The sequence below is a fragment of the Acartia tonsa genome, chromosome 2, assembly GCF_053477335.1.
Source record: "Acartia tonsa isolate MP-2025a chromosome 2, ASM5347733v1, whole genome shotgun sequence".
In the NCBI taxonomy this organism is placed as follows: Eukaryota; Metazoa; Arthropoda; class Copepoda; order Calanoida; family Acartiidae; genus Acartia; species Acartia tonsa.
Window position 1 is genome coordinate 61,962,596 of NC_137261.1, and position 21,580 is coordinate 61,984,175.

General features: G+C 32.1%; 1 long non-coding RNA gene across 1 annotated transcript; it reads right to left on the reverse strand.

Annotated features, from left to right (window-relative positions):
- Nucleotides 1-1,622: 1,622 nt before the first annotated feature.
- Nucleotides 1,623-5,964, reverse strand: LOC145312891 (uncharacterized). The gene is made up of 4 exons (XR_013877166.1): nucleotides 5,933-5,964; nucleotides 3,957-4,005; nucleotides 2,714-2,774; nucleotides 1,623-1,717 (listed from the first exon to the last, which is right to left on the reverse strand). It is a non-coding gene; the product is annotated as an uncharacterized LOC145312891 (long non-coding RNA).
- Nucleotides 5,965-21,580: the final 15,616 nt, after the last annotated feature.

Below are 21,580 nucleotides of genomic sequence, written 5' to 3' on the forward strand. Positions count from 1 at the left end.
CATTGTACAGTTGTTATTTTTGTTTGTTTGTTTGTTACTTTAACCCTTAAGAGTCGGGCCCCTTGCCGCACCTTAATCGGTCGGGGGGGGGGGGGCCTTCAACGCTGCCCCCAATTATCACAGTTCCTATTAGAGCTAGAGGGCTAAACATTTTTTGTCCATTGATTGATACGGGATTTCCGACCTTAAGTGAGTCAAAGTCAATTTTCGCTTCCTTCACCCTTTTATTTAACAACCTTTGTTTTTATGTCCTTGTTTACTCAAAAATTTCAAACGGGTGTAATTTTCTTATTTTTGAGACTAGAAGAACAATATTTTTGCAGAAAATATTTATTTTTATCCAAATTTTATATTAGAAATATCAAAACATATATTTTTTAGCGGCCGCAGCTGTATTTGGCAGCTGCCATCCGCCGCAGTCGGCGGGAAAACGGCGGCGGATCTTTATGAAATTTTAATACGTTATGTAGACATGTAAGAAAAGCTTAAGTTTAAAATTTGAAGTCAAAAATTGCGGCCACAGGAGAAGATTTCTGGAGACCTGTAGGATCATACCTGGAACCTGAAATTGACTTGAACATCTATATTTCATATGAGGGTTACTACTAGAGGATATTTTAGTATTTTGGTAAGATAAAATGCTTTGTTTACGTCAAAAAAATATTTTTGCTCTTTACATGGATTACCCTGCCAGGTTTGCTGGCATCCTGTGCCCGCCAGGGTGAAGATAATAAAAAAATTTCAACTCTCGGTTATGTGTCATACCCATATTTAAAAAGTCACGCAGTTTGGGCTCTTTATCTTTTACACACAGAAAATGAGATAGAAAAAAAAACGGAAAGGGGTTAAGTCAGGTTGGGTTAGGTTATATTTGCATATAATATTTTTTTTATTGGTGTAAGAAAATAAAAAAGGTAAGAAGCTGCACTATTACGAAAATATACATTTTTACAACTTACCTAACAATGGAAGATAACACCAAGGCCAAGTTATTATAAGGAGCAAAGCTTCTCTATAACTAAAATAAAAATAAGTCCATTAATTATTACAATCTTTGTATATAATCTTCTTTTATTTTTGTATGAGCCAATAAAAAGTTTTAAAATCTTTAAACAGCTAATTAGAGGAAAGGACAGACATAACTAATGTAAGCTCAAATATTAGTATATTATTTATAATTCAAAGTAGGACAATGTCAGTCCGTCTGTCTGAATCATAAGATTTTGTCAACCACTGAACCGTTATGACTCTACTCCTCCGAGAATATAGCTATTGGTTTTAAGCTATTTTCCTGGGGACTGGAACACCCCTCAAAAAAGAGAGAAAAAAAACTATTTGTAGGAACAGACAGACATAACCTAGTTATAATAGATATCTGCGCTACTTAAGAAAATGTTTTATCATTTACCTAACTAAGTATGTCGACAAGGCCACGGTTATTCCAGAGGAGCAAAGCTTCTCTACAACTAAATTAATAAAAACGTTTATTGATAATTTAAACCAACACTATATCTTCCATACTTTTATGTATATATATATATAGTAACTGCCCTAATAGTAAAAGAAAGGGAGAAAAATCTACCTAGAGGAACGGTCAGATATAACCTAGTAATAATAGAGTAACTGCACTACTTATGAAAATATTTTAACACTTAACTAACTATGGATGATAAGACCAAGGCCACAGTTATTCCAGAGGAGCAAAGCTTCTCTACAACTAAAATAAATATATGCAATAGAAGTAATATTTCTTCAATATTTATAGATGTGAAGCTTTTCTATAATTAGGATGGTCCGTCCGTCAGTCCGTATATAAGGGACTGTTAGCTCTTTTCGTTAATTTAAACAGGTTAGAATTGTCCGAGAAAGACTAAACTACATAACTTTTGTGTCACTTTTAAGAAAGATGATTCCTATATGACGTCATAAAAAGGGAAAAGAAAAAGGGAAGGGGGGAAGAAAATCTCTTCAAAAGAGATGGGAGAAAAAGGAATCGTCTACCTCAGAAGTGACACAAAACTTATATAGTTTAGTCTTTCTCGAATTCTCCTATCATTTCAGAGCTTTGCCTGTATTAGTTAGGTACGATTTAGAAGGCGTAGCAACTCTATAATGGTAAAAAGAATGTCCAAACGTCATTTTAAAACATTGATTTTTTACTATTTTTTATGTGATAGATCACCTGATTGATAGTAAAAATAAATGTTTATAGTGGCTGCGCTAAAATTGAGAAAAAAAGATATTTGGAAAAACAGACAGATAAAACTGATATATAGAGTAGCTGCGCTATGTATAAAAATAGGTAGTTTTGTTACAGATAACTTTGAGACAAAGTTATGCTTTAGGAGCGAAGCTTCTCTTTAATTAATAAAAAATAACATGTTTATTACTTACATTTATATATCTCCCTCCCCCCCCCCCTCCTTTCTTCAAGTGCCCCTTGATTAGATGGTATACATATCCTTATAATAAAGTAACAGGATGTCTATCTATTTGTTTGTGTGTTTGTTTGTTTGTAGCGAAGGATCTCGCTAACCGCTGAACCATTACAGGGTAGCTTCTCATTTTTTACGAAATTTTTTTACGGAGAGAATTGAACGCAACATAGAAACTTTTTTCTCAAAATATTTAAAGTGCCACTAGAGGCCTCTAGGGGCGGACAGACATGGTTAACGAGTATCTGCGCTATGAAATGAATAATTATAATCCTTACCTAACAACAAAAGGTAACACCTAGGCCAAAGTTATTCCTTGGGAGCAAAGCTTCACTATAACTAAACAAAAGATATAAATACACTTTATAAATAAATAGAAATAAAGAATGATAACTCTACTTTATATATATTTTCCTTACAATAAAGTAACAGGATGTCTGTCTGTCGGTTTGTACCAAAGGATCTCACTAACCGCTTAACCAATATGGTTCTCCTTTACAGTGTAATTCTCATAGGTCCTCTGAAGGGTCATAACTATTTCGCGGGAGGGTACCACCACCCACCCAAGAAAAATTAACAAAATTAAAAAAAAATATCAAAAACGCCGCATAGCAAAAAAAATGACTAACCCATCCAGCGGCGAAAAAAAAAATATTTTTGTTAAACAGCTGGTTTTAGCAAAGATTGAAAAGAAAATATAGAGGTCTCAACAGCCAATAGTCTGTCTATCTGTCCGTCTAACTGTCCATCTGTCCGTCTGAAGCTTAAGATCTCAGTAACTGCTGATCAGATTGGGCTCTACTCTTCAGGGAATATACCTACTGGTCCTGTGATTATTTTAAGCTATTTCCCCGGGGACACCCCCAACCCCCCAAAAAACTAAAAAAATCCACCCCCCAAAAAAATTTATTTACATTTTTTGTAAAATCTCAGTAACTGCTGATCAGATTGGGCTCTACCCTTCTGGGAATATACCTACTGGTCCCCTGGTGGTTTTAAGCTATTTTCTTGGGGGGTGGGACACCCCAACACCCCCCAAAACAATTCCCCACTTCCAAAATTTTATATTTTTTTTTAACTTATGTAAACAAAAACCAGTAATTGGGGTGGGGGAACCCCACTGCACCATGGGGCAAAGCCCCTTATGAATCCCTCCTCAAAAAAAAAATTTTAAATATTTTTTTTTACAAATTTTAATTTTTGTGTATGCGAACAACCTAGGTTTAAGTTTTACAAATTGAAATTTTCGTGTATATGGCAAACAACCTAGGTTTAAGTTTTACGAATTGAAATTTTTGTGCATACAGCGCACAACCTGGGTTTAATTTTACCACAGAGTAATTAAACAAAGAATAACTTTTTTAAATATTTCTATTTAGGAGGGTTGACTTCCCATTACTTCACAGGGCGAAGCCCCTAGAGGTTAGTGGCGAAGCCGCTAGTATAAAATAAAACTGACAGACATACATTAGTTACATAGAGTAGCTGTGCTATTAAAAATTATGAAATTTTACTCCTTACCTAATTATGAAAGATAACTGCAAGGCTTGGCAGCAAAGCTTCTCTATAACTAAAGTAATAAATACATCCATTAATAACAAAACTTTTCTATAATTAGGGTTGTTTGTCCGTCCGTAACGGTTAGCTTTTTTGTTAGAATGTCCTATCAATTTCAAACTTTGCATGGTGATTCCTGTAACAGTTAGCAACAATTTAGAAAGCGTAGCAACTCTATAATCATTACCGTATGTCCATTTAAAAGATGGTGATTTTTTATGTATATAGTAGCTGCGCTAATATTAAAGCTTTGATTAATTACGTAATGTTTAAACTTAACACTAAGTTTGAAAGTCCCCTTCCTTTTACTTTTTACATAAACTTTAAAGCAAAACAAGGATGACAACATCCATAAAAACGAAGCACTGAAACAGTAGGACAAACGGACATTAACACTTGTACAGTGTCAGAACTGAATAATCAGAATATAAATGTATAAGAGTCGAAGCAAAATGATAAGTAAATTTGTTGAAAAACTGCTTGATACAGAATAATGTTAATGGACATACTTACATTTTTAGGACTTAATTATAGAGTTGCTTCGGTTGTAATATTGTAATTTGTTGTCTAAGAAAACAGTATACTAAAAATCAGATCAATCGGATAACTAGATCACATAAAACTCTGTTGTTAAAAAAGTAAAAAATAAACATATTAAAAATGGACGTACGGACATTCTGGTAATGATTATATAGTTGCTACGCTTTCTAAATTGTACCTAACTACTACAGGAATCACCATGTAAAGTCAATAGGACAATTCTAACGTGCCTAAATTAACGAAAAAAACTATCCGTTACGGACGGACGGATGGACGTACAAACAGGCCAATCCTAATTATAGAAAAGATTTGCTTTTGAAAAAAGCTTAATAGTAGGGACTTTTACATAAATTGGATGAAATAAAGTCAAATCTACTCATCAAAAGCTACACGTTCATGTTAACAAATCTATGAGAAACTCTGAGAAAAAAAAGCAATTAAGAGATATGGACAGACATACATTAGAATTAAGTCTGGAGAGAGAAAGAGAGAGAGACAGACAGAGAGGGACAGAGAAAGAGAGAGAGAGAGAGAGAGAGAGAGAGAGAGAGAGAGAGAGAGAGAGAGAGAGAGAGAGAGGGAGAGAGAGAGACAGTGAGAGAGACAGAGAGACAGAAAAAGAGAGAGATAGAGAGAATAAAAAACAGAAAGGAAAAAAGAAAGAAAAGAACTGTCTAAACACAATACACGATTTTTCAGTATTGACTAGAACCGGTTTAAATCCAGAGTATATGAATACTTTGATAGTTATCTATAATACAAAGTAGAACGATGTATGTCTACTATTTTCTTGTTGGGGGGGGTGGGACACCCCTAACCCCCCCCCCCCCAAAAAAAAAAAAATGAAAATTCCCCCCCCTCAAAAAAATTTTCTTTTTAAAACTAAAATTAAAAAAGTGGGTTAGACTACCCTCCCCCCCCCAAAAAAAAAAAGATATTTTTATAAATTTATAATTTATAAATCTCTTGGGGCAGAACTCCTAGAGTCTAGGGGCGAAACCGCTAGTTTATCATAATGTACTATAGACAGACAGCTTTCTGTGAATAGTAAAAACTAAAATTTATAAACCCTGGCCTTCGGTGCTAACCAAACTGCAATTTATTTCATAATTTTTCATTTTAACATTTATACAAAATTGTCTGTAATACGAAATCTTACATGTTTTTCAGTATGGCTCATAACCGTTTGCAATCCAGTAATATTTTTTTTAAGCTATATTGGGAAAATATTTAAGATTTACAATGGAAATATAAGGAATCCTGCAAGAAATACACCGCTCTAACAGCTGAAAGACTGCCACAAGTAAACCCACACCATATATTTGAAGCCTTCAGCTTCAAAAACAAAAAAGTTTTAGGCATTTCAAAATGTCATTTAACTAAAATAAAGATTTTTTTACCTTGTGACGTTTGTGTAATAACTATAAACAACTGTAATAATAAAGTAAAAACGTGTTCATTTTATATGGCGAGGAAGAGATAAGACAAAGCAGTTGAAAAACCGTTTATCTTTGTTTTTTGAATATTCAATATATATTAGAATATGACGTGGATAATTTATAACAAACTTTTGTTTAAAGGATATATTATTACTTGGATGTTGCACCAGATTTTTATAAACCCCGAAACTCTGATAATATGATGATCTCACTAGATGAGCGAACTGACCAATAAATTGGGTCGATATTAGCAAGCTAAATTGTCGACAAACTTTCCCCTGTCAATACATCTATTTAAAACCTATATCAATTACTTTTGTTAATTGATATATTGGGGACATTTGGCTGTTCATTTTACTAGTCCCCATAATTATATAATAACATTTTCTCGTATTCATTTGAATCCGGTGGATAGGAATTAGGATCTTATAATTGTACATTCTATATCCGCGGAAAGCCGTTTATAATACGATACGAGAAATAACTATTATGATTCGTTAGATTAACAACCTTGGGGACTTTTGATTAATTTTGATTCATAAAGTTGAGTGTCTCATTCATTAGTCAGTTCGTTCATCCAGCAAAAGGGGAGTATATATGTATGTAAAAGGAGGTGTGTGGGGGTGTCGATTTTTAGCCAGCTTCGATTATGTTATTATGTCCATAAAAATCTGGTGCATTATCTGAGTAATAATATATTGACTGTTTTAAAGTAACTGTGTTAGTAACAACAAAAAACGTAATTAGACATTCTAAAAGATAACAATGTTTCATTTCATAGAAATTTCTAGGGAATTAAACTTTATACATTTTTTTTCAGCGAATCTATTCTACATCCACTTTGTCCATCCGTTTGACTGTGTACAAGGAAATGGGAATTTCTTAGCCTAGAACCTTCTTAGATACTGTAAGCTACGCCCCTAGTTACTTGTAAAAAATAATAAAGTTGAACTTTTTAGTGACTATTCCGATGACCTACATATGCGCATCAAGTCTACAAATTGTTTTTTTTTTCGTCTGTCTGTCAGTAGCGCTTTGAGATTTATTTCGTGGTTTTCAGGGGAAATATGATTATTTTGGCTTTTATTAAAGGTTAAGCATGGAGGGGGAGGACATTGGGCTGTTAATAACAGTAGTCCCCAAAAATTTATAATAACTTTTTCCTATTCGTTATCTTATTAACTTTGGGGACTAATATTGCATTTTGATGTATTTTTTCATTAAGTTAAGGGTTCAAACATTTTAATGAATAATTGTAATCAATACAAGGGGTAATTTTGTGTTAAACTTATATCAATTTATCGGCAATTGTCTTATCCCTTTAGATCCCTGATTATAAGTGTCCTAAGAAAAAGCCAGGTTTGTTATATAAAGATAAGAATAATATTTAAAATGATTCCTAACATGGAAATTTCCAAAGAATTAAACTTTATTTGTCTTTTGACAAAACAAAAATGATGTAAACTTCCATAAAAGCGAGGCTCAGAAATGCTAGATTAAACTAACATTAACACTTGTTGATTGTCAGAACTGAATATGCACAATATTTCAATATTTGTCGTAACAAAATTAGAAGTAAATTTGTTACAAAATTGATTAAATACAGGAGCCTGTAAAGGATATACCCAAATTTTTAAAAGTTTCTTATAGAGATTGATTTGATTTGCAAAATTCCATACAAACCAAGAGGTCCATTAAAGGAATATCATATTGTCTCAGGAATCAGATACTTTGTTTATAACATTTTTTTCTTGTTGTAATAGGAATCAGTGTCCTAAAAATCAGATAAATAGGATAAAAAATCACATAAGTATTTAGTATTGTTGTTAAAAAGGTTAAAAACACATATTTTAAATAGATGTAAACTGTACAAACATTCTGGTAGCGATTAAAGAGTTGCTACGCATTCTAAATCGTACCTAATTGTTATAGGAATCATCATACAAAGTTTGAAATCAATAGGACAATTCTAACATGACTAAATCAATGAAATGGGCTAACCGTTCCAGACATACGGATGGACGGACGGACCAACACTAAATACAGAAAAGGTTTGCCTTTAGAAAAACAAAAGTTTGATAACGTAATAAAATAAAATAAAAGGCCATGTTTGTTTAAAGATAAAGATAATTTAAATTACTTTGGCGGTGCAAAGTCGAGCACACAGAAACACTCAAATCTCTTTAATTAAAAAAATATAAAAATACAGTGGAATATTTTGTTTTTTACGGTAGGTCAGGTTAGGTTAGGTTTTATTGGGTACTGGGTACCTTCGCGCAAGGTTAGGCTCCTGCAGGGTTTAGGCATAGGAAATATATTTTAATTTTAAACAGACCTTATTATATACATACAGACAGAATTAACAAGGCTGTCAACATCCATAAAAGTGAAGCTCTGAAACTGTAGGACAAACGAACATAAACAATTGTATATTGTCAGAACTGAATAATCAGAATATAAATGTATTACAGTCGAAGCAAAATTATTATAAGTAAACTTGCATAAATACAAGATAATGTTGAAGGACATACTTACATGTTTAGTACTTGATTCCACTTTTGTCTCTCTTGTTAAAGATATCTTCACCAAGAGAGGCGAAAGTGGAATCTTACATTTCAAAAATCGTATCAGCGTTGAAGATATCATCACCAAGAGAGGGGAAAGTAGAATCTTACATTTCAAAAATCGTATCGGCGTTGAAGATATCTTCACCAAGAGAGAGGAAAGTGGAAAGTCCAAACCATAATCATAGATTATATTTCTGCTTCTATAAAAATGGATTCAACTCCCTAACTGTAAAACGTAAAAAGCTATTTGTTCCAGACGGACAACGTACGGACCTATCCTAATTATAGAAAAGCTTCGTTTTCAAAAAGACGTAATTAGAAATTCCAAAACAAAAGCAAGGTTTATAAAAAAAGATAACAAAGATTTATTTTCTAGAAATTGTCCACGGGATTGGATTTTATTAGCCAACTTACTCTTTATCTCACTTTGTCCTTCTATCCGGGCCGCTTTTGTCTGAGTTTTTTGGAGGAAATGTGATTTAGGGAGGGGGGGGAGTTGTAATTCGCCTCCCTTTCCAAATAAATCTTTTAAAAGAAGAGGTATAAAAGAAAATTTGGGAGAGGTCCTAGCCAGGACCTTTGAGAAGCTAAATTGTAAAGAATAAATGAATGAGTTCAGTGATTAGCAAGATCCTACAGTAGTGACAGACACACCCTCTTTTCCCCGACTCTATGATTTAATAATATGTTTTGATATGCTTCTATGCAATAAATTTAATTTATCCCCTTTTAAAAGCGAAGCTTTCAAATAATTAGGATTGATCCGTCTTTTCGCTAATCAAGACATGATAGAGTTGTCCTATATATTTCAAACTTTGCATGATGATTCCTATACAAATTAGTTACGAATTAGGAAGTGTACCAACTCTATATTATAGCCGTTAACAGAAGACTGTCCGTCCAACATGCTGTTTTTTTAATAACTTTTTTGACAACAATTCTGCATATGATATAAATATCCTATTAATCTGATTTTTGTGATAATGATTCCTACGACTATGAGGTGCAATAAACTAAGCAAGTCATCTCTATGATTAAAGCATTAAAATAGATATTTGTCCTTTTACTGTATCCTGTATTTATTCAACTTTGCAAAAAATTTAGATACGATTTTGTATAAACTTACAAATTAATAATCTGCTTATTAAGTTCTTACACTTTACAAGAGTTATTATTGGTTTGTCCTTTCTTATGATCTGAGAGCTTCGTTTTTGGTGGATGTTGTCATCCTTATGCAAACATTAAATGGCCTTCCCTGACTGTTCAAATATACAATTTTTTTTCCTTATCTTTGTAATTTGTAACTATGCATTTTTAAATAATTTACTGTGGAAATTTCCATTGGATATATGATATCATTCACGTTTTTTGCCGGATGAATGAAGTTTATCTTCGCCAGTATAGGCCTCTAGGAATAGAATTATGAGATTATTATTAGTACCTTTATTCCTCTAGGTACACTTTTAAGAGGGTATGAGGAGGGGTGGGGGTGTAAGTGGAGATTCACCCGCTTGCTTTATATAATTGCTTTGAAACAAATTTTAGGTTGGAGTTTTCTCATATTACTCTCATGAAATATTAATGTAATCTCCCTCCCTCAGTCACACACTAAATAGCCTAAAACCTGCAAATGACCAAACCCATAATTCCCTAAACAGTGTGGAGTCATCAACCCATTGGACATACACTGTATAACAAGGAGAATTAATACTTTGATGTTAAAATCTTTTTTTAATGAAAATATGAACTTTACAAAAACGTACTCTGAATTTACTCGTCTTCAATAAACTATTTGTGAAAAAATGACAATAAATATTTAGTTAATAAAACGCAATTAGAAATTCCAATTTATAAGCAAGGTTATATATAGAAAACAAAAAATCAATGCTACGTGTCTAAAACCTGAACTTTATTGTGCTCACTTTATTTGTAATAAATAATATTAATTTCTTATAAAACGTAGTTAGAAATCCCAACGAATAATGTATAGTGTACATAAAGATAACAGTAAGACATTTCGTGTCCAAAACATGAATTGATATATTATTATATGGATATTGCACCAGATTTTCATGTACTTTGTGCAATAACAGTACGTTTGAGAATATTAGTTTTGAAAAATATAAGCGGTAAAATCTGCTTCAAAACAGTCTGACCGCTATTGATGTTTTATACTTAATTATGCTCCATATTGCTGGAAATGTTGACAAGAAGTTTCTATCTTTTATAGTAGCTGAGTAAATCCCATTTCCCCAATTGTGTTACGGAAAGACTGACTGACTGGCTAAGGGACAAAGTGAATTATAGAGTAGCTTCGCTACTTATAAAGGGAGATGGAATTTCACGGAAACATTACTTAGATCTTTTAAAAAGTGCAGCTCTTCTATAATTTAGAGTTGGTCCTTCTGGAATGGTTGGCTTTTACGTTAACTTAGACATGTTAGAATTGTCCTATCGATTTAATACAAAAAGTACAATTTAGGAAGCGTAGCAACTTTATAAATGTTACCAGAAAGTCTATAAGTCCATTTTTAACATTTTTACAACAATTTTTTCATTTAGTTAGGCATATTGGAATTGTCTTATCAATTTCAAACTTGCCATTTTGATTCCTGTAAAGCACATTATAAATATTATAAATCTATTGTATTTACCAAAATTTCCAGACGTTACCGAAACTGTCCCAATTTTGTATAACTTTTGCGGAACAAGTTCCAATTACGTCATATTTTTCTTTCCCGAAAAAGGGAGGGGGGGAAGAAAATCTCTTCAAAAAAGATGGGGAAAACCCCCTTTTCTCCCATCTCTTTTTTCTTCCCCCCTTCCCTTTTTTTCTTTCCCCCTTCTCTTTTTCGGGAAAGAAAAATATGACGTAATTGGAACTTGTTCCGCAAAAGTTATACAAAATTGGGACAGTTTCGGTGACGTCAAATTTCCGTAGATCAATAAAAAATGTTGATTCGAACGTTTTTACATATAATTACCATTTCATTAATCTCATTAATCAAGTCTTTAATATGCCCTACTACGCTTTGTATGATTTTGTCATCCTTGTTTAAAGTGATTATCTTCAAGATGCAATAAGTGTATGGAGATTTTTCAGCTTCTTTGTACATCTTAAATTGAAGACAAATACATATTGGATTCATTTATAAGTTTGAGGATATCTAATTTAAATGTACAACAACTTACTTACAATTTTGTATTGACTAATGCATGAATATTCTGCTTATTAAGTGTTAATGTTCGTTTATCCTTCCATTTCAGAGCTTAAATAATATATGTAAATTCAGTTCTGACACTCTACAAGTGTTACCTCTTGTTTGTCCTACTATTTCAGGGCTTCGCTTTTATGGATGTTGTTTTCCTTGTTTATAATGAAAATTGATTAGAAATTAAGCAGCCTATTTTGGTGTTCTCCTTCTTTTTACAACCCCTCCCCCTTACAACCCCAGCCTGTCGTCATTCATCTGGTCATTTAAAGCAAACTAATTATGACATTAGATGGTCCATCCCTCAGCAGGCACCAACCTACAAGCCTAGGTTCTGTGCATGCAAGCTCTGCAACCTTTAAATTTATTCCCTCTTTTATAGTCATTAAAAAACTTTTGGCTGAAAAATCCCGAATTACGTCATAATGGACTATTCTATGACATCATTTCTTATAGGCACTATAAAGAGCTCCGCTGAAAAATTGTGTCTGTATGTTAGGGGTTAGGGGTTGGGGGGGTGGTGACTTGATTGAAATTGATTACTCCCCCCGCAGAGTTCTGGTGGGGAAGTGGTCATGGGATTATTCTTTTATATACAGCTCATACTTTTTATTCAGGGATCTAAAGGGATAAGACAATATATTGTGTGCATCCCCAATGATGATACATAGATAACTCCATCTGTAGATTACAATTAGTGGTTGAAACACATAGACACTCAACTAGAAGAACCAACCAATCAAAGCGAAGCTTTATAACATACCGTTAGTCCGTACGTCAATATATGATAGCTCGTTAATTTAGGCATGTCAGAATTGTCCTATAGATTTCAAATTGGCAGAATAGTTTGATTAAATTTACGATTGATATAAATATCCTTGATTCCTAGACATAATGCTAAAATTTAGTATTGAAACGTAAGTATGGTCGTTTGTCTGACCATTAGTTTGTTGAGCTTCACTTTTGTGGATGTTTTCATCCTTGTTTTTATTATAAGCAAAGATTTTCTATCCTATATTAAGTAGTAAGGTTTTTTTGTCTGAAGCATAAGATTTCATTCACTACTTAATTAATTAATTATCATTTTAAGGAAAGCTTCACATAGGTTCTGGGATGTTTATGTTTAGATTTCAGTCTTATTTCAGGGCTTTTCTATGCCAATTTCTTAACCCTTTAAAAATGCCAAAATGTCAGGGGCGTAGTCGCTAGTAAATATATTGGGGTATGATTGAAGATTTTTAAATTAGTTAAAGCAACAAAATGACGTCTAAAATTCATTTAAAATCTTGCAAATTAAATTAATTTAATAAAGTTGTCTTCATAGAAAGAATTAATGGTCTTGTAATTACTAATTTTTTTAGGTGTTATTTATTTTTTTTTGGGGGGGGGATTTACCCCCCAAAACCTCCTAAACAGATGGGGATGGCTACAGCACCTCCAAGATAGGGTTAAATTTTTTATGGGAAGGTGGGTAAAATGAAAATATTTTTATTTGTTTGGGGGGGGGGGATAATCACCCCTTTACCCCCCCCCCCTTGGACGTCGTTGGTAACAACTCTATAATCATTACCAGAATGTCCATTTTAAACATGTTGATTTTTTACTTTTTTAACCACAAATTTTTATTTGATCTAATTATCTGATTGTTCTGATTTTTGGTACAGTAATTCCTGGGACAACAAAGTACAATATTATATTGAAAGCAACTGTATAATCAAGTCCTAAAATGTAATTATGTCCGTATCATCCGTATTATCCTGTATCAAGAAGTTTTCAACAAATTCACTCACAATTTTGCTTTGTCTCTAGTTCATTTATATTCTGATTATTCAGTTCTGACACTATATATTTAAGTGTTAATGTCCGTTTGTCCTACCGTTTCAGTGCTTCGCTTTTATGGATGTTGTCATCCTTGTTAGTAGCGAGGCTACTCTATAGTTCGAAATGTCCGTCCGTCCGTCCGTCTGAGACAAAGTGGGGGAAACGTGATTTTCTCGGCTCCTATGAAAGATAGAAAGCTGAAATTTTTAGTGAAGATTTTTATAACATATGCCCATCTAATCTATACATTGTTTTGTCCATCCGTCTGTTATTTGGGTGCTAGATCGATTCCTACATTTTAATGTTTTTTCTGATTTTCTCAACTCCTTTTTAAGATAATGGGCTGAAATTTTCAGGGATTGCTTAAATTTACATTTTACATATTTTCCTTAAGTTTTATTACGATTTTTATATTAATAGGGGTGCTATCGTTTCCTAGATTTTTAGATTTTCTATTGTTTTCTCGATTCCTATTCAGGATTTGCGGCTAAAATTATCCGGGATTGAATATGCTCATATTCTACATATTTCCATCAAGTTTGTTTATAAATTGTGGTGCTAGATCGATTCCTAGATTTTTTATTTTTCGTGATTGAAAGGTTGCATGATTTTGAAGTTTTTGTCATTTCCCTATTTCATAAAATATATAGGATGACACTGATATTGTTTCGGTACAACGGCATTTGGCTGGCCGTTTACCAGATCTTTGCATACAGACGTACGAAACCTGCTACTTCCCACAAGAGACAAAACCAGCATAGTTACTAATACAATTTATTGTATGAAAACGGTCATGTTGAAATAGAAAATAACAAAATTAATAATCAAATATTAAAATGTTAAATACATGATAAAATAAATCTTGTAAAAGAGAATAAATCTTTTCTTATTTGGAACAATCGTCTTTTTTAATAAAGTAAATATTCATTATGAGAGGTTGCGTGCGTTCAAAATTATATTTGAAATATATAAAATACTAGGGTTACTTTTTTGCTTAAAATTAATCAAAAATTAAATACGAGTTTGAAATTCATAAACAAAATCATTACAGACTACGATTAAAATATTCTGATACAAAAATAAATTAATTACTTGGTCTAATTTAAGTAAAAATGAAAGATTAATTTGCCGTCTTTTAAAATTCACAGCATTCCATTAAAAATGCTTAAAGAAAGAATTCTTACCGAAGTTTTTGTTCCTGTAAAGCCGGGAAGCATTCAAAGGTATTTTTCAGTACGGACAACACCACAATTCTGACTATACATGATTTTTTATCACGCAGATAATCCGCACATTTTGAAAGAAAGATCAAAGATGGCTACGCTCGCTTTGTTTATGGTCCATGCGCAAGCATTGTTTTGAATGCCGCGTTCAATTATGAACATTTGAATTTCACCGCTTTCCAAACTGACATTAATGATAAGGAAAACAAAAGGATAAAGGTTCGAGTTCACAAACGCATCACACTATTATACTTCCAATACAGATATATTGCAAATATATTCATAATATACAATCATAATTTCTGAGCTTCGCTACTTATGGATGCTGTCATCCTTGTTTTATCATGATTTATCTATTTGATCATTAAATTGGATCAGCTGAAAATGATTTCCTATTCGAGCCCTAGTTTCCTGAAGTGTACAGCAGATAACCCAATTATTGCAGACCCTATTTTCAGCGACTTCGGTCAAATGGAAAAGCGATTTAATGTATATTCGATTTATACATTATACATTCAAAAATTTTAATTTTTAAAATTTTGATTTTTTGAAGCTTTTTTAGCTAGTAGCAAATATTGAGATAGGACGCGGAAGCTACGCACACTTTCGGAAACTAGAATTCAGTTCATCTTAAATTGTAAATACTTAGCTATTGGCAGCTAATAGTTATTTATCGTATCGTATTATAGACAGCTCTCCACGGATATCAAAAGTAAAAAAAATATATATCATTAAAACTAGTTTTGTTAGCCCCGAGGGGCCGAATAACCAGGATAACAAAACTGGTAATAATTTTACATTTTTTTAATATTCAAGTAGAAAATTTGTCTGTAATACGATACCATACCCGATGTATCAGTATGGGTGAAGACTGGTTCTAATCCAGCGGATATTAATAACAATACTGATAAACAATAACAAAAAAAACAGTCAAAACCTACTTCAATTCTTTTATTTGTACATTCTTTTTTTAAAAATCATTTGTAAGGATACGTTTTATTTTTTTATTTTTAAACACTATTGGCTTTGGCCCGCCCAAGTGCTTGGGAGATTTGTAACCCCAAAATTATGGAGTAGCTTCGCTAATTATTATCATTATACCAGTAAAATGTATTAAAAATATAAATGACCGTTTGACGTCAATCAAAGACACGTTAAAAAGTGTTCACTTCTTAAGTCAATAAATCATATGAAAACAATAAAGTTTATAAGTAGCGAAGCTGCTCTATAATTCATGTTATATGTTCGTCCGTCAGTCAGTACATAACGTTATGGGGAAATGATATTTTCTCTGCACTATTTAAGATTGACAGCTGAACTTTTCAGTGAAGATTTCTATGGCATATGCGCTTCTAGTATGTACATTCGATGCATTTCATTTTTTAAACACCCTTTGTTTAATTTTCCTCGTGTTTATAACGAGTTACCTAATGATTTTAAAAATCTTGAAACTAATAGAATTCTAAACTTGAAAAAAGTAAAGAAATACCTGTTAAATTCGATATAAATTTTTGTACTTTTGTTAAAGATAGAGAACACCATACTAAATTTTTAACATCATACGTGACTACTATAGTTTAATACTTCTATACCTGAACCAACCCACCTTGTCCTGCTTGGGCCACCACCGAGCCACCACTCCTGACAACAACATCACCATTTTACTATTAATATTAATTACTCTATTCCGGAACAAGCTTTACAGGCAAGCTTTCCTTGTAACAGTGGATAGCTTACATGCCTTCTTGGAATCTGGATCACATGGATCATACCTTTTATGAACCCGACCATAATCATCATGATTTACAATATACAACAATAGTAATAATTAATAAAATATTTTATTTGTAAACATATTGTCAATTTGATCTCATGTAATAAATATTTTAGTATTTAGTATAATTATAGAGTATCTGCTCTACAACAATTTCATATTTGTTTCAGTGGACAGCAATTAAAAAAACAAACATGACTTGTCCAAAGGCAGCGAATCACAAAAAAACATGGATGGACAAACAGAAAAAATGAGTCATAGAGTCAGTTGTCAAAAAAAGAGAGAATATGCACAAAAAAGTAAACATTTAATTTAATAAATTTAGTTCATATAATGAATTGTCTTTGTAAAGTTCTCTTAAATGATTCAAAATGATACAAATACCACAAAAATCGGCGGTTTTTGGCGAAAGCGGCGGTTCAGCAGCTTTTTCTTATCAATTTTGCGTTCTATACAGGTACGGCGATTACCTCACATTTATTGATAATTTTAACACATGTATGTGTACCCAACGCTATATCTTCCTTATCTTTATGTATATTGTAGCTGCCTTAATATTGGGAGTAATGGGAGAGGTATGGGAGAGGAAAGTCACCCAGAGAAACAGTCAGACATAACCTAGTTATAATAGAGTAGCTGCGCTACTTATGAAAATGAATAATTCTACTCCTTACCTAAACACAAAGATAATTCAAAGTTCTTGAAAGAAAATATTCTCTATAACTGAAGTAATAAATATAAACTACAGGGTGTTTCAATAGAAACGTCTTTTTTAAATTCTTAATTATGCATAGAAAATAAAATAATTATATAAAATGCTTTATATATTTGGAAAACCTATTCTGGGACATTTATGTTTCAAATATTTGTAAATTATTTTTTCAATAACTTATGCCTCAAAAACCGGTTTTTCCAAAGGCCTTATTTTTGAAGATTTACGGATTTAAGGTTGTGGAAAAAATGTGCACATTTTTAAAATTCAAATTGCGCGGCTTGTATTAATAGTAGAAAAACGTCATGCATATCGTTAGAATCATCATAAACTCTAGTTTCTAAAAATAAATGTACTTTTGTAAAGTGCTATTTGTAGTTTAGGAGCTACGTTGAAAAATGTGAGAAATGTTGAAAAGTTTTAAGAAAATTTAAACATTTTACCACGTAGCTCCTTTAATATACATAGCACATGAATATATCCAAAAACTGGAGTTCATGACAATTCTAACGGTATGCATAACGTTTTTCTACTATTAATACAAGCCGCGCAATTTGAATTTTAAAAATGTGCAAATTTTTTCCACAATCTTTAAATCCATAAATCTTCAAAAATAAGGTCTTTGGAAAAACCGGTTTTTGAGGCATAGGTTATTGAAAAAATAATTTTCAATTATTTGAATTATAAATGTCCTAGAATAGGTTTTCCAAATATATAAAGCATTTTATATAATTGTTTTATTTTCTATGCATAATTAAGAATTTAAAAAAAAGACGTTTCTATTAAAACACCATGTACATACCTAACACTATGTATTTCTTTCTCACTTTGTTTTACTTTTTATTCATTTTTATCATCAAATTTCAAAATGTTAGTTTTAAAATGATTTATACTAATAAATCTGAAGAAAATAAACCTTAATAAAATATTAGCTGCGCCACTTATAAAAATGTATAATTTTACTGCTTACCTAAACACAGAGATAACACCAAGGCCAAGTTATTCCTTGGGAGCAAAGCTTATCTACAAAATAAAATAATAAGTTAATGGATTTCAAACTTTAAAACTAGTGTATTGTTTAAGACATTGCTCTGCACCTTATGAACGAATTGTTTCTTACAGGAGAGGGGGGGGGGGGATGGGAGTTTTTTGTGTGTTTGTTGCTTGCTTTTAGTCAAGTTTGGTTAGGTTATGTTAGGTACAGATCAGCCCCCCCCCCCCAAATATTTTAACATAATTTCAAAATAAAGTGGTGGCTATTGTGCTTTACTTGCCACTTTTGGGGAAACCGCCAAGAATAGTATTTCCAGTATAGCTTCGAAACCAATACATATTCGGTGGATTAGAATCGGTTCTTGGTCATACTGAAAAATAATGTATTGCATCATATTATATCCAGTTTTCCGCGGAAAGCTGTTTACAATGCGATGCGATAAATAACTAATTCACAAATCTAAACTAAGCAGTAAAAAAAAATTCAAAACGATTTATTGTGATCTACTTTTAGTTAAATAATATCTAAATATTTGCTTCGCTTATTTATGGATGTTGTCATTCTTGTTATAGTTATTTGTCATAATGTTGTGTATAAGATTTAATATTTACCTTTAAATAACTGCTGGTTATTTTAACAAAGACAGTAAAAAAAAAAACTGAAGTGTTATAATAATTCTTTATCTTTCAGTTTAAATTCTAATAGGACGTGGCAGATGCTAGGTTTCTAAAGGGATAAGACAATGTCTGACTAATTAAATACATCCCCAATGTTAATACACAAAATTACCCCTTCTGTAGACTAAAATTAGAGGTCGAAACATAAGGACACTCAATTTGTTAAACTAACCAATTAAAAATTTTTTAACAGTCCCTAAAGTTGTTAAGCCAACGACTATGGAAAAATTTTATTAAACTTTGGGGACTTTTAATGAATTAAACAACACATTATCCCATCTCTCTCTCTCTGGCAGAGCCTTGTTTTTTATTGACAAAAATCCAGGACAGGGATATAATACCTGTAGGTAAACTATTTTACCCCAAGCTTTATAAGGTATATTGAGGGAAACAACCTGTCAAACAAAAAGTCAGAATAATTTAGAGTATAACTTTAAAAAAAATAACAAATGAACGGACAAAAATAAGTTATATATACACATTAAATATAAGGAATCAAACAAAAAATAATAAGGCCTCTAATTTTAATAGCAACCAAGAAACATGTCCCCAAATTATGAAATGCAGATTAATAAGTTAAAAGGTTAGTTGCATATTAATAAGAGAAATCTTCACACAAAAAATCAGCAGTCCAATTTTAAAATTTCTTTATCCATAGCTTTTAATCAACACTTAACAAAGTGAGGTATAAAATAACTTCGCTACTAAAATATTTTATGTTATCGGTTTGTATAATTGAATTATAGTTGATAAATAAATTACACATGGCCAATAATTTACCTCCCTAAATGACAAATTCATTCGCTTTCGAGATCTTAGCGGACGTACATAAAGCAAGATAGACAGACATCATGTTACTTGGTTAGTTATAGTTTCAATAATTTAGATTATGTTATCAAAATTTAAAGCTTCCTTATGCATTATGAATTTTAATTTGAGTTTTATCTATAATAAAAAGTAGAACGATGTCCATCTGTCTGTCTTTCTTATGCTTAAGATCTCTGTAACCGCTGAACCGATCGGGTTCTACTCTTCAGGGAATATATCTACTGGTCCTGTGTGGGTTTTAGGCTTTTTTCTTGGGGTTGGGACACCCCTATCCCCCCCCACCTCCCCCTCCATCAAAAAATCTTTTTTTAGGTACCTATATTTTTTTTCTCAATTACCTCTTGGGGCAAAGCCCCTAGAGGCGTCGCTAGTTTTTTTTGTAAACTTTTCCTTTCATAAACTTTATTGTACTTGATATTATGAATAATTATTTGAATGGTGAATAAATTTTCTCGTATTCATTCGAAACCAAATCGATTAGAACCGGTTCTCATCCATACAAAAAAATTATGTCTAGCATCATATATAGATGCTGTGAGAATTGGTGCAAAAAATATGACGTAACAAAAAAAATAGCCAATGAGAGGCCGTTATTGACCAATGGCGGCAATGGTAGTGGCCGCCATTGGTCAATAACGGCCTCTCATTGGCTAATTTTTTTTGTTACGTCATATTTTTTGCACCAATTCTCACAGCATCTCATATATATCCAGTTTTCTACGAATATGAAAATGTAAATCATAAGATTTAAACCAGTTTTATTTAGCCCACGCCTTCAGCATCTCGGGGCTACAGAAACTGGTTTTAATCTTATAAGTTATAATTGTACATTTAATATCCGCGGAAAGCTGTTTATAATACGATGCGAGAAATAACTATTCTTAAACTGTTATCAATTCTATTAAATTTCCTGTTTTCGATACAACTATCATAATTGACGTAAATGTAAATGGCTCTAACGGCGCTTATAATGAACTTAATATTAAATTATTTCAATATTTCATAATGTTGTATAATGTTATTTTTAACTGTTATCAATTCTATTAAATTTCCTGTCCTCGATACAACAACCATAATTGACGTAATACAATGAAAAAAATGTTGCTTATACAATAGTTGGCACTGAAATCCCACCCCCTTCCTTATTTTGAAATAAATTGAAATTAAGAGGGTTGGGGGATAGAGGGGAGTTTTTCATTTGTTTATTTGTCGTTAAAACGTGTTAGGGTAGGTTATATTGGGTACTCGGTAGTTTAGATGGAGATAGGCATAACAAAACCACCCCCCCTTCTTTTATTTTTTCAAATACATAGAGGGCTGGGGGGTGGTATCAGTTCTTAACCAACACTTTGGGTTAAATTAGTAAGTTTTTAAAAAAGCTTTCGGGTCTTTACTTCAAAACTTCAGTACAACAAAGTGGATCTTAGAGTGTGAAAAAGTATTATGAGACGGGGGAGGGGATATATATTATCCATTTTTTCTCCTTTTATACAGTGTGTTTTTTTTTATGAGAACTTTTTTGAAAGCAATTCTACCCCACTTATAGTTATCAGAATTTATTGATTAATGGCTTATTTTCTCCATTTTTTATAACCATTTATAGAACAGCAAAACAATATTTCAGTTTTTATTAAAAAAGTACAGTAAAATCAAAAATTCAAAACCTAGGTGTCAACATCTAAAAATGGCTTTAGCGCATTTTTCTCATACTCAAATCTTCTACCCTTTGCAAGAATGGCTGCAAAACGCTTCAAAGTTGAGATACAGAGTAAAAAATTGATACAGATACTATTGGGGACAT